The following is a 13,036-nucleotide window of genomic DNA, read 5'->3' as shown; positions in this document are numbered from 1 at the left end:
AGAATTAATCTCCTTAAAACCCATAAGTTTCACAAGATTGGATAACCAATTTAAAATCTCAAAATAGCTTGAATATGAAATCCCGAACTCCGGAATCACCTTTTTTTTTATCATTGTTAATTTCTAATCGAATTTAATTACTTACCATTTTAAATCTTGCCATATTTGAATTTGCTTGTTTCAATTTGATGCAAATTTAGTTAAATCATTACGTAGTTGAATAGATTATTAATTTTGCATATATAGATTTCATACTCCAATACTCATCAATTTATTGCTTTAATTTCAAAAATAGTTCAATTTAGTCAACTTTTTATATCAAAAATTCAATCATTAACACAACTCCTCGTGGGAACGATATCTTTTCTATATTACTTGTACGACCCGTGCACTTGCGGTTGGGCCACATCAAGTTTTTAGCGCCGTTGCCGGGGAGTTGTTTGTTTAAGATTGAATTCTTGATTCTTTTAGTTTTATCTTTGTTATCTTTTCATTTTGTGTTTGTTTATTCTGTTTTAAGTACTTTTAATCTTTTATGAGAAGAGCTATAAGCACAAGTGACACATCCTTATTGTTTGATCCTGAAATTGAGAAATTTTGTAAAGCCAACAAGAAAGAAACCAGAAGAAGAAAAGAAGCATTGAGAGAAACTGAATTAGAAGCAGACATGGCTGATGAAAGAATTAGAATTGGGGGTGGTAATGCTGGAAATGATCGAAACAATGAAAATGCAGCCCAAGGTGAAGAAGTTGTAAATGCTAATGTGCCTAAGGGAAGTATGATGGATCATGCTTTTCCTCATTTTGATGACTTGAGAGAGAGTATAGCAAGACCAAGAATTGATGCAAATAGCTACAAGATGGATTTTGGAGTTCTTCAAATGATTCAAAATTCCCAATTTGGGGGACATCCTTTTGAAAATCCACACACACATCTAAAGAAGTTTGCTATGATTTGTGATATGCAAAAACAACCTGGAGTATCTGATGATGCAGCAAGATTTAAGCTATTCCTGTTCTCTTTGAAAGATAGAGCATTGGATTGGCTTGACTCTTTACCTCACAACTCCATTACAAATTGGGAGCAACTCACTGATGCATTTCTTGCACAATATTTTCCACCTGGAAAAACTCAAGAATTGAGGAATCAAATGACAGCTTTTAGACCAAGAGAAGATGAAACTCTTTATGAGTCATGGATGAGATGGAAGGAATTAGAGAGACAATGTCCACATCATGCCATTCCAAAATGGATGATAAACCAGAATTTTTACACAAATGTCACTCCTGCAATTAGAGGGATTATTGATGCTCAAACAGGAGGAGAATTTATTATGAAGCATGAAGATGAAGCTTATGAGCTATTGGAGAAAATTGCAAAGAATACTCATCTTTGGAGTAGTCCAAGAGGACCAGCTCCAACTCAAAAGAGGCAAGCTGCTGGAATGTATGATCTTGATCCATTCAACATGATTAATGCAAAGTTTGATGCACTTACAAATGTTTTGGCTAAGAAGATGGAAGATTTGAGTATGTTGGTTAGTTCATCATCATCATCTGGAAGTTCACAACAAGTTGCTTATGCCGAAGGAACTACCAGCTGTGGAGTAGACTATGGAGAGCAAGCTGCATATGTTGGTAATTATGGAAACAAGCAAATGGGGAATCCTTACTCTCAAACTTATAATCCAACCTGGAGGAATCATCCCAACTTTTCATGGGGAAATCAGCAAAGTCAAGTTCCAAATCAGAATTTTCAGCCACAACAGCAACAAGGAATTCAATATCAGCAAAATAGGCAACCATTGCCTAATTTTCAGCAGAAAAATATGAATCCTCCACCAAAACAGCAAGAACAAAGTTCCACCACAGAAGCTTTATTACAACAGATTCTTGCTAACCAAACTAAGCATGATGAGGAGATGAGAGAGATGAAAGCAAGGCTAGAACAGATGCAAACACATAACAAAATGCTGGAAAATCAGATTGCACAACAAGCATCTTCCTCAGGTACCAAGTCTTTTGGAAAACTTCCAAGTCAACCAGAGAACCCAAGAGAGCAGTGTCAAGCTATTACTTTAAGAAGTGGGGAAGTTGTAAATAATGAGAAGAGTGAAAAAAATGAGAAAAGTGAAAATAGTGAGAAGAGAGAAAATGAGAAAGAAACTGATGAGAGTGAAAAACAAGAAAGTGAGAAAGAAAGTGCAGAAAAATGTAAAGAGAAAATTGAAGAGAAATAAGAGAAGTATATACCTCCAGAGCCTTACAAACCACAACTTCCCTTTCCACAAAGATTTCAAAAAGCCAAGCTTGATAAGCAATTTGGGAAGTTCTTAAAGGTTTTGAAGAAGCTATACATAAATGTGCCTTTTATTGATGCTTTTTCACAAATGCCCTCTTATGCAAAATTCTTAAAAGAAATTCTCTCAAACAAGAGGAGACTTGAAGACCATGAAACTGTAGCTTTGACAGAAGAATGTAGTGCTATCCTCCAAAAGAAACTTCCTCCAAAGCTCAAGGATCGAGGGAGTTTTTCAATTCCATGCCACATTGGGGAATCATGTTCTACAAAAGCTTTATGTGATTTAGGGGCTAGTGTTAGCCTTATGCCCCTCTCCATTTATGAGAAGCTCAATATGGGAGATCTTAAGCCAACCCACATTTCTCTTCAGTTAGCTGACAGATCAATTAAGTATCCTGAAGGGATTTTGGAGAATGTGCCTCTGAAGGTTGGGAAGTTCTATATACCTGTTGACTTTGTCATCTTGGACATGGAAGAGGATTCTAATATCCCAATCATCTTGGGAAGACCCTTTACAGCTCTGGAGCATTGATTGATGTTAAGGGAGAAAAATTGACTCTTAGAGTTGGTGAAGATCAATTGGTTTTCAATATTAATAACACTATGAAGAAGCATCATTCTGAAGCTGATACTTGCTTGAGAATTGATATCATTGATGAGCTGGTTGAAGAACATTTCAGAAAGAGATATCCGGAAGATCCACTTGAAAATTGCTTGGTTCATGGAGGAGGCATAGACTATGACAACCCTCATGTGGCTGCATATGCTCAACATTTAGAGGGTAGTCCACCATTCATCTCTGCTCCAGTTTTTCAACTCACACGAAAGGAAAAAGACGAATCTAAGCAACCATCATTCAAGGAAGAAGATGCACCTAAGGTAGAACTTAAGCAACTTCCTTTTCAGCTCAGGTATGAATTTCTTGGCACCAATAACACTTATCCAGTAATTGTAAATGCAAACTTGAGTACCTTAGAGGCTGATAAGTTGTTAAGAGTGTTGAGGCAATTTAGAAAAGTTTTAGGATATACCATAGATGACATTAAGGGAATAAGCCCACACTTTTGCATGCACAGAATTATTTTGGAAGAAAATTGTAAGCCATCTATTGAACATCAGAGGAGGTTGAACCCAAATATGAAAGAAGTTGTTAAAAAGGAAATTTTGAAGTTGCTTGATGCAAGGATCATATATCCTATCTCAGACAGTTGTAACACCCCTATTTGTATAGCCTGGTATATTTCATCATTAGGTGACTGTGTCAGTCGGGACAATTAATGGGATTAGGGCCACACTTAAGACAACTTGAGAAGCCATAAACACAAATAATTAGTAATGTTTAATTAGTTAACTATAAATAAGAAAAACAGAACATAAGAGGTTAAACGAGCCGAGAGTCATAGCGATGAGTGACCTCCTGAACGATCGAAGTCATTTTAAACTCAAATTTCGAATCGTAAAAAGTGATGCTGCGGTCCTTAGGACCCTTATGAACACAGTGGAAAAGAGAAAATCACGAAAAAGAACTGTTAAGTCAGTCAAATAATTAGGTCAGGGAGCCGGAAGAAATATTGGATTATTTGCAAACAGGGATGAACCGGCGAGGGGCAATTTGGTCAATTGACCCCGAGAGCTGACTCCTGACCTAACTGTCAAATAAAATCGGAGAAAAGAAAATTTCGGAATCGAGAATTAAATTAAAGAACTAATAGAAAAAAATAAATAGAAAAAAAAAGAAAGAAGATGGAAAAGTCAAAGGTGATGACATCATGCATGATGTCATAAAGGATTAATTAATTTATTTTATTAAATTGGGATTTTTGGTCTTCTAAAAGGGGATAATTACTAACAATTAAAAAGAAAAAAATCACTTTCTTCCTCCCCATGTCCAACCGTCCCTCTCTCTCACCATTTCTCTCAAAAATCCTCCATTGATGAATATTTGAAGCTCATAAAACTCTAAATTTTCTTCATAATTCTCATAATTCCCAACACCAAATCTTGATATTATACCTTGGTTAAGAACTTAGAAGCAAAGAAAGGAAGAAAAAGTGAAGAGATTGAAGTTGGGAAAAGCTTCATCAAAGGTAAGTCTCCCTCTCCTAACTTAAATTAGTTTATACTTATGAAAATGATGTTGAGCAAGTGAAAATTAAATGAAAAAGGAAAGAAATATTTTGTTGAGGGAAAAAAGGAAATTCAGCCAACTTGATGGGGGTTAGGGTTTGATGGAATTGATAGAATTGAACATGTAATTGAGGTTTGATGCATTAGAATGAGTTTAAAAGCTTTAATTAGTTGAAATTCTTAAATGTGATTAATTGCAACAAAGTAGTGAGATTAGGGTTTTGAGGCAAATTTTGGAGAAATGCATAAATGATGACTTTGGTCTATTGTGAGATGAAAAATGGTCAATAATGACCAAAAGAGATGTGTGGAAATTGTGAGAATGAAAGTTAAATTCGTAGGTCAAATGGTTATGCTGCTGGCAGCATGACCAAACCAACTTTGAAGGACCAAAACAGAAATTTTACAAGTCCAATTGATATGCCAACAATTGGAGATGAAAATTGACATAAAATGACACAATTTTCATTAAGGAACCATGCCCAAAAACTGACCAAAACTTGGTGAACCAATTGACCAAAGTGAAATGAGAGCAGGCTGCCACTGCACCAAACTGACCAAATGAACAGTAACTGTTCATTTGGTCATAATTCGAGGTAGACAGGTCAAATTGACCTGAAATTTTACCAGCAATTAGATAAGATATAGATCTAAAACTTTCATGAAGAACACCAACCCAAATTATGCCATTAACCCATTCAAATTATTGAGCAAATTTGAGTTACTGTACCTACAAAACTGCAGGATTGCCATTTGAGCAGTAATGTTTGAATGGCTATAACTCTCTCTAGAAAACTCTGATTTAGGTGATTCTTAAACCAATGGAAACCTAAGACATAGTAGAATATTTCATATGAAGAAAGTTAGACCAAATTATGAACTTAATTTGATCAAATTACTGAACAAAGTTGGATCAAAAACCTGCCAGAACCATAGTTGCAGTATGAACAGTGCACGTGAACAGTAACTATATTTTAGCTATAACTTGAGCTACAAAACTCCGATTGGGGTGATCCAAAAATGAGAATACACTTAAGACAATAAGGAACATTTTCTATGAAGAAAGTTTTGCCAAATTCCAACAGTAGATTGACCAATGGAACAGTGAAACTTCGGAGCACCAAAACCGAAAATTGGCAATTTTGCCAAAATGACCTAAGCTTTGAGAAAATGACCAAAACCAACAAGTTTAATGACCAAAACGTGGTATGTGGGTGAAGTTGGAGTTCCCATACCTATTAATCCTTAAAAAGTCAATAATTTAACTTAAATAGTGTAGTAAATAGTAACCCGAAACACAAAAACTTCGAGAACATCGAATTTAATGCAATAAAGCTAGTTAAAATGAAGTGAAATTTATTTTTGGATTTATGCTAAGTTATGGTACTGAAACACTGTGAAATTGTGTGTTTCAGCTGAAAAAGACTTGGAAGCCCTTAAAGACTGAGTCAAGGCCTAGAGGCGACTCCAGTCAGGTTTGTGCACAATAAATTTATGTAATTGTTTTCCAATTGAAAATTTGAATTGCTATACTTTATGAAGTCGCTGTGTTATTTATGAATTGTGTTGCCACTTTGTGACTACAAAAATGACTTTGAAAATTGTTTGGGATCTCTCATAAATTATTGAAAATAATTGTTTTAAATTGATTTTGGATTCACACTTAGCATGACAGTATCACATTTCCTCCTCCATTTATGGGGTTGAGATCGTTTATTTTCCTCCCTCTCTGGCTTGCCAGTTGAGGTTGTAGATCGGATGAGTACTCATTAGCTAGCTAGCCACCTCCCTCATTGATTTCGATTAATGGGGTTGTAGATTGCTTTGTCGTGGTGTACAACACGGCATTGATCGAAAATTTTGTGTCATGACTTAAGTTGTGTATGACTTTGGCAACACTGTGATTATGAAATTGTTTGACTAAACTGTGTTTAATGGATTATTTGACAAAATGGTGTCATTATGGACTTTGATATTTGCAAAATGTGACTGAGAAATAATTAAATTGTGTTTGGCAATGAATGATTTATTTATTGTATTTTAAATTTTTATTGTGCACCACTGAGTATTTTTATACTCAGCGATAGCTTATTTTCTTGTCATGAGATAAGAGCAGGAGAAAGCCAGAGTGAGTCATTAAATCGAGGACTACTCTGATCATTTTATACGGGTATTATTTTATACCCTTGTAGATAATCTTGATGTAAATAAAAAAATGTTGTATGTATCAATGTAGTTGAGCAGTTGTAAATAAATTGTAATAATATTATTTTGGATTCTCTTCTGTAAATTTAATATTTGTACATATGAATTTTCTGCTTTATGCTTGGTGAATGGAAATATTAAATATTTTGAGATGAGAAAACTTGATTTGTATTGTGAAATTATTTTGAAGTGCATTGAATTGAGATGATTGAGTAATTGAAGGTTGGGAGTTATGAAATATTTTTGGAAGTGCTTTTTTACAGGTCTTTGAAGAACTGGTTTCTCAAAATACAGAGGGAACTCTGTCAAAATTTTTATAAAATTTGCGACAAAATTAAAATGGACAAAAATTTTTACTAGTACTTAAACTTTGAATAAATGGTTTTTAATTCCTACCAAAATGCTCACCACTTTCAAAATGTAAGAAAATTGTTTTAAAATCCCTTGTAGGGTACTTAATGAGTTATCGGTAGGTGAAGTTCGGTAGTTCATTAAGTATTCTACGGGATCATGTTATGCCTTACGGAGGGGTAAGGTGTGACATGTTTTAGTGGTATCAGAGCATGGTTTTTCAATAAATTTTGACTATGCATGTGAATATTTCTTTGATAAGTACAACTGCTCAAGTGTCTTTAATTGATACATATGACATATTTACATCATGAATATGCACTAACGGAGGTCAACCTCCTTGTGTTTGATCACAGGAAGTAGAAAATTTGAGAAAACGGAATGGAAGGAGGAGATCATTCCAAAGAATAATCTGTTGAGGCTGAGGTTCAAGGGGAAGCCCTAGCACTCCAGAATGTGAGTGGGTCAGCCACTCCAGCTCCTGCTCCAGCACCGCAGTTTCCTGCTCAATTTATGCAGCAGATGGCTGCCTTCTCTCAGCAAATGGCGGGTAATGTGCCACCCCAAACTCGGATGCCGCACTGTAGCACAACCACAATTTCACTCGGCAGTATGAAAAATTGATGAAATTTGGGGCCACTGAGTTTAAAGGCACTGTGGATCCATTGGAGGCAGAACAGTGGTTGGAAAGAATGGAACGAGTTTTCAGAAAGCTGCAATGTACAGAAGAGCTGAAGTTTGAGTATTCTGTTTCCTTGTTGCAAGGGGATGCGTTTGAATGGTGGAAGACCATCCCCCACAGCCTGGTTGAGCCACCTGTGCTGACATGGACAAACTTCTTGAGGGAATTCAGGCAGAAATGGGTTCCCGATGCATATGTGGATATGAAGTTGCAAGAATTTTTGAGTTTGAAATAAGGGAACCGAACTGTAGCAGAATATGAGAGAGATTTTTCAAGGCTAAGCCACTATGCTGGAAGCTTAGTCTCCACCCCCAGAGACAGATGCAAGAGGTTTGAGTCCGGGTTAAGGCAGAGTCTGAGAATGCAAGTTGTGGGTTTCAGACATCAGAATTTTGCTGAATTGATCTCATAAGCCTTGGAATTAGAAAGGATAGAATCCGAAGGGGCAGTGAAGAAGGGTTCACAAGAGAAAGAGAAGGCTGAAAAGACTACTGGACAAGCATCTGAAAGTGGTTCTGGCAAGAGGAAACAATTTGGGGGATCTAGCTCCCGTAGAGGCAGAGGCAGATTTTCTGGCCAAAGACCACCACTGTGCAGTCGTGAGACCAGCAGACACCCCAGGAGCTCTATCGATGCAGCGGTCTGAAACTTGTGGTAGAACTCATGGCGGGGTTTGTTTCAAGGCCACCGGTGCATGTTTTAACTGTGGAGGGAGCGGACATTTCTCTAAAGATTGCACTAGTCCGCGCCGGTCTGGATCTTTTACTACCTCTGAAGGATCAGCCCAAGTCTCTGCACCTAAAGGGTCACAGTCAGCTGCTAAAGGTAGAGGCAGAGGTAGGGGCCCTGGTAACACTCCTGGAAATTAAAGCACTGTTAACCAGTTAGTATCCAGTGGCGCACCAGTCAGAGTGTATACCATGCGTCAGAGGGAAGAAGCTGAAACATCAGATGTTGTAGCTGGTATTTTCTCCATCCTTGACCAAGATGTGTATGTGTTATTTGATCCTGGCTCCACACATTCGTATGTTAGTGCTAGTGTGATGTGTTATACTGCTATTCAGTGTGTACCAATGGACTATGATGTGCTAGTTACTAGCCCATTAGGCCAGGAGGTCAGGGTAAATAGGCTATATAGAGATTGTCCTTTGGTGATCCAAGGACACACTTTTTTGTCTGATTTAATTGAAATGCCCTTCAGAGATTATGACATTATCTTGGGCATGGATTGGTTAGCCAGGCATCACGCCATGATTGACTGTAGACTGAAGACAGTCACTTTTGGTCTTCCTCAGTATGGTGATGTAGTAATACATGGGGAGAGACAGTTATTACCTTCAAACATCATTTCAACTGCACTGGCCAGGAAAATGATTAGAAAAGGGTGTGAGGCGTACTTGGCACATGTGATAGACACCCAAGTGGGGAGTCCAGCACTGAGGGACATTCCTACTATATGTGACTTTCCGGATATATTTCCTGAAGAATTGCCAGGATTACCTCCAGAAAGAGAAGTGCAGTTTGAAATTGATATTATGCCTGGTGTGGACCCAATCTCCATAACACCATACAGAATGGCACCAGCAGAACTAAAAGAATTGAAAATACAGTTGCAAGAGCTGCTTGACAAGGGCTTCATCCGCCCTAGTGTGTCACCTTGGGGAGCACCAGTATTGTTTGTAAAGAAGAAAGATGGCACTCTCCGGTTATGCATTGACTATCGGCAGTTAAATAAGGTGACAATAAAGAACAGATACCCATTGCCCCGCATTGATGACTTATTTGATCAGTTGAGAGGTGCAGCTGTGTTCTCCAAAATTGACCTGAGATCAGGTTATTATCAGCTGAAAGTACAAGAGCAGAGTATTCCTAAAACTGCCTTCAGAACACGCTATGGCCATTATGAGTTCTTGGTCATGCCATTCGGGTTAACTAATGCTCCGGCTGCTTTTATGGATTGATGCGTCCCAACCGCAAGTGCACGGGTCGTACAAGTAGTATAGAAAAATATCGATCCCACGAGGAGTTGTGTTAATGATTGAATTTTCGATATAAAAGTTGACTAAATTGAAGTATTTATGAAATTAAAATAATGAATTAATGGGTAATGGAGTATGAAATCTAAATGTGCAAATTTAATATTCTATTCAACAATGTATTAATTAAACTAAAATTGCATCAAATAGAAATAAGCAAGTTCAAATATGGCAATATTTAAAATGGCAAATGATTAAATTTGATTAGAAATTAACAATGGTAAAAAGGTGATTCCGGAGTTCAGGATTTCATATTCGAGCTATTTTGGGATTTAAGTCGGTTATCCAATTTTATGAAACTTATGGGTTTTAAGGAGATTAATTCTTAAATCCTTTGAATTCCCTTTCGAGTGAGACAAAGAGTGCCTTAATCAAACTAATCCTACTTTCGTGGAGTTAGAATTAATTAAGACCCATTAAGTTCTTTAATTAATCTGTGAATCCTCTTAATCCTTAGCCTATTTCTAGGTCTAAGTTAATTAAGTCCAATTTCTTGATTATTTATCACAAGGCCTTCTCCTTTCGGTGCTTCAACCATGGATTAAGAACATCACTTAATGGGATCCTACACTAAGCATGTCATTAAGCATACAAGAAATGAATAAAACTCATTAAGACCACAAAATATGGATTACCCAATCAAAATCCACAAAATATCTCAAATATTACAACCCTTACTCCAGAATCAAAAGTAAACTACTCACTATCCATAATGCTTACAAGATATGATGAGTTTAAATGGAAATAAAGCTTTAATCTAAGCTAAGAAGTAAGGAATTAAACACTAAAAATGTAGAAAAGTGTAAAGAAAGGAAGAAATCTGCAAATCTTAGTTGAAAATGGTGTGGAAGGTGAAGATGACTCTTCAAATTCTGCTCAGCCTCCTCCTCTTCTTCTTTGCTCCCTTGTCTCTCTCTAAAATGGGAAAATGAGACTATATATAGCATTTTTCTGACATGGAGCCCTAAAATAGTATGTTCTAGGAGGAATTATTTGAGGGAATCTCCTGCCAGCTCATTAATGAACTCTTCAAGGGACTGCATAAGTGAACTGCATAAGTTATGCAGTCCCTTATGCAGTTTTCGGCTGGATCTGGGTCACTTATGCGAAACTGCATGACTTGGTGCATAGGTTATGCACAATTTCGTGAATGTGCATAAGGGAGGCGAGAATGTGCATAAGCTATGTAGTCTCCTTATGCACATTTCGGCTGGTTCTGGAACAGTGATCTTTCTCCTTATGCAGATCTGCATAGCTTATGCAGCAAGTTATGCACAGTTTGGTCAATGCATATTTCAGCTTGAAAACTTGTTTTTGACATCTTTTTGCTCTAGAAGACACTCCTCAATGGCAAAATTCTCTTTAGTCCTTCAAAAACACCATTTTTCCTACAAAACAAAGTAAAAATTACAAATTAATGCAAAATCGACAATTATGAAAAACTAACTAATTTACTAATGAAATTAGCTAAAGATAACTAATAATAGAATAAAAAGGGTTATAAAATTAGACCTAAATGACTATGCAAAATGTATGCATCAAATACCCCCAAACTCAAGCTTTTGCTTGTCCTCAAGCAAACTTTAAAATGTGGTGCAAAGTTTTTAGAGGTGCCTTATCCAAAGAGTTATGAAAATTACCAATTGAAGTAACTCAACACACCTTCAGCCATACCAGCAATCCATATACCCATCCTTCAAAATGCAAAGAATTTAATGCTTATCCAAGCTTTCACCGCTTAGCCATCAAGTCAATTATCATTCAAAATCCCCAAACCAACCAATCAAAAGAGAGAGTCATGCTCAAAAGGAATTCTAGAACAATCAATAGTCAAAGTGTCTCTATATAGAATGATGGAATTGAATGAATGAATGAATAGTTCTCCAATCCCATAGGCAAATTCCCCACTCCTATCTCCACTAATGTAGCAAGTACTTTCAAGAGATCAAAGGTCTTTTTAGGGATGTAATGGGGTCATGGGGTTCAAAATGAGGCTAAAAAGAAAGATGGGTAAAAAGGATTCAAAGCATGAGAATATTTTCAATTTTGAAACATAAGGTACACTTTATTATATATATTTTTTCTTTTTCTCTCTTTTTTTATATGTGGGAGAGAGAAATACACAATGAGGATTGTCAAGTGCTAGCATAGTTTACAAAACACATAAAAATGGAGGGACATTTTGATACTTTAACTTGTATTTTGCATTTTCTTTTGATGATTGTCCCTAAAATTGCCACCCCCAAACTCATTTCTTTTAATACTTTGGGTGGATTTCTTTCATTTTGAATGACAATGGTGAAAAGCACATATACTAGCACTTTTACAAGGTGACAAGTATTTCTTCTCCCTTTTATTGTGTTTTTTTATTTTTTTTTATTTTTTTTTTATGTACCTAATATTATGAATAATTATTCTCATAAAAAGGGTTGGAGTGTTTAGTTCATTGGCTAGGTAGTAATAAGGATTTCAAGAAAAATTAGGGATAAAAAGGTTCAAAGGGGTTTGCAAGGGTAAATTTTAATTGGGAAAAAGGGCCAAAGGTTTAAAATGAGAAGGTTTTAATTCAAAGAATGCCTAATCATCTCTCTTTTCAAGTACAAGCTGGTATTTCGCCTTGAAAGGTTTAGAAAATTTGTTCTAGGATTGGTGAGGCATCATTTGACTATCTTATATCCAATAACTCCCTCTAAACACTTCCATCTCCAAATGACTAGTTGGGTGGCTTTTTGGCTAAGAAGATATAGGCAAGGGATAGACACTTCAAAACCTTGCACCTTTTAGGAACTTTCAATCCACAAACCCAACTAAAAGGTGAGTCAAATCACTCTCATAGGCACATTTTCAATACTCAAGGGATTTGGCAAAAGATTTTAATGCATGGTGCATGATTCCTAAAATGAGTAATGCATGAACTAAATGGAGGAAATCTATTTGTATGTTTGTGTGCAATGTGATGTATAATGTGTGTGTATGTGTGTGTGTGTAGGGATGTATATGTAAAATATTTACAATATATGTAAATGAAATGGAATGAGATGCTCCTATACTCAAAATGTGAAAAATAAAGCTAAAATCAAAATGTGCACCCCCAAACTCAAAATTGGACATTGTCCTCAATGTCTCATGCAATGTATTATCAAAAGTCAAAGCAAATAGTAATTACCAGGAATTGTAAAGATTAAGAGCAAAAAGAAAGAGTTACTTGGTATGTAGCAGATGAGAATTCAAGATAAAGGGATGCATAAGAAACTGCATAGGTCATGCAGAGTTAAGAGCTGTCCAGAGTATGTGCAAAGGTAAGGTGCATAAGCCATGCGGTGCTGCATAAGAG

General features: G+C 36.4%; 1 non-coding gene across 1 annotated transcript; it reads right to left on the bottom strand.

Annotated features, from left to right (window-relative positions):
- Window positions 1-1,135: 1,135 nt before the first annotated feature.
- On the bottom strand, window positions 1,136-1,242 carry LOC131171518 (small nucleolar RNA R71). The gene has a single exon (XR_009142178.1). It is a non-coding gene; the product is annotated as a small nucleolar RNA R71 (small nucleolar RNA).
- Window positions 1,243-13,036: the final 11,794 nt, after the last annotated feature.

Source organism: Hevea brasiliensis, chromosome 12 (genome assembly GCF_030052815.1).
Source record: "Hevea brasiliensis isolate MT/VB/25A 57/8 chromosome 12, ASM3005281v1, whole genome shotgun sequence".
NCBI lineage: Eukaryota > Viridiplantae > Streptophyta > Magnoliopsida > Malpighiales > Euphorbiaceae > Hevea > Hevea brasiliensis.
This window is presented reverse-complemented; position numbering and strand designations above follow the sequence as displayed.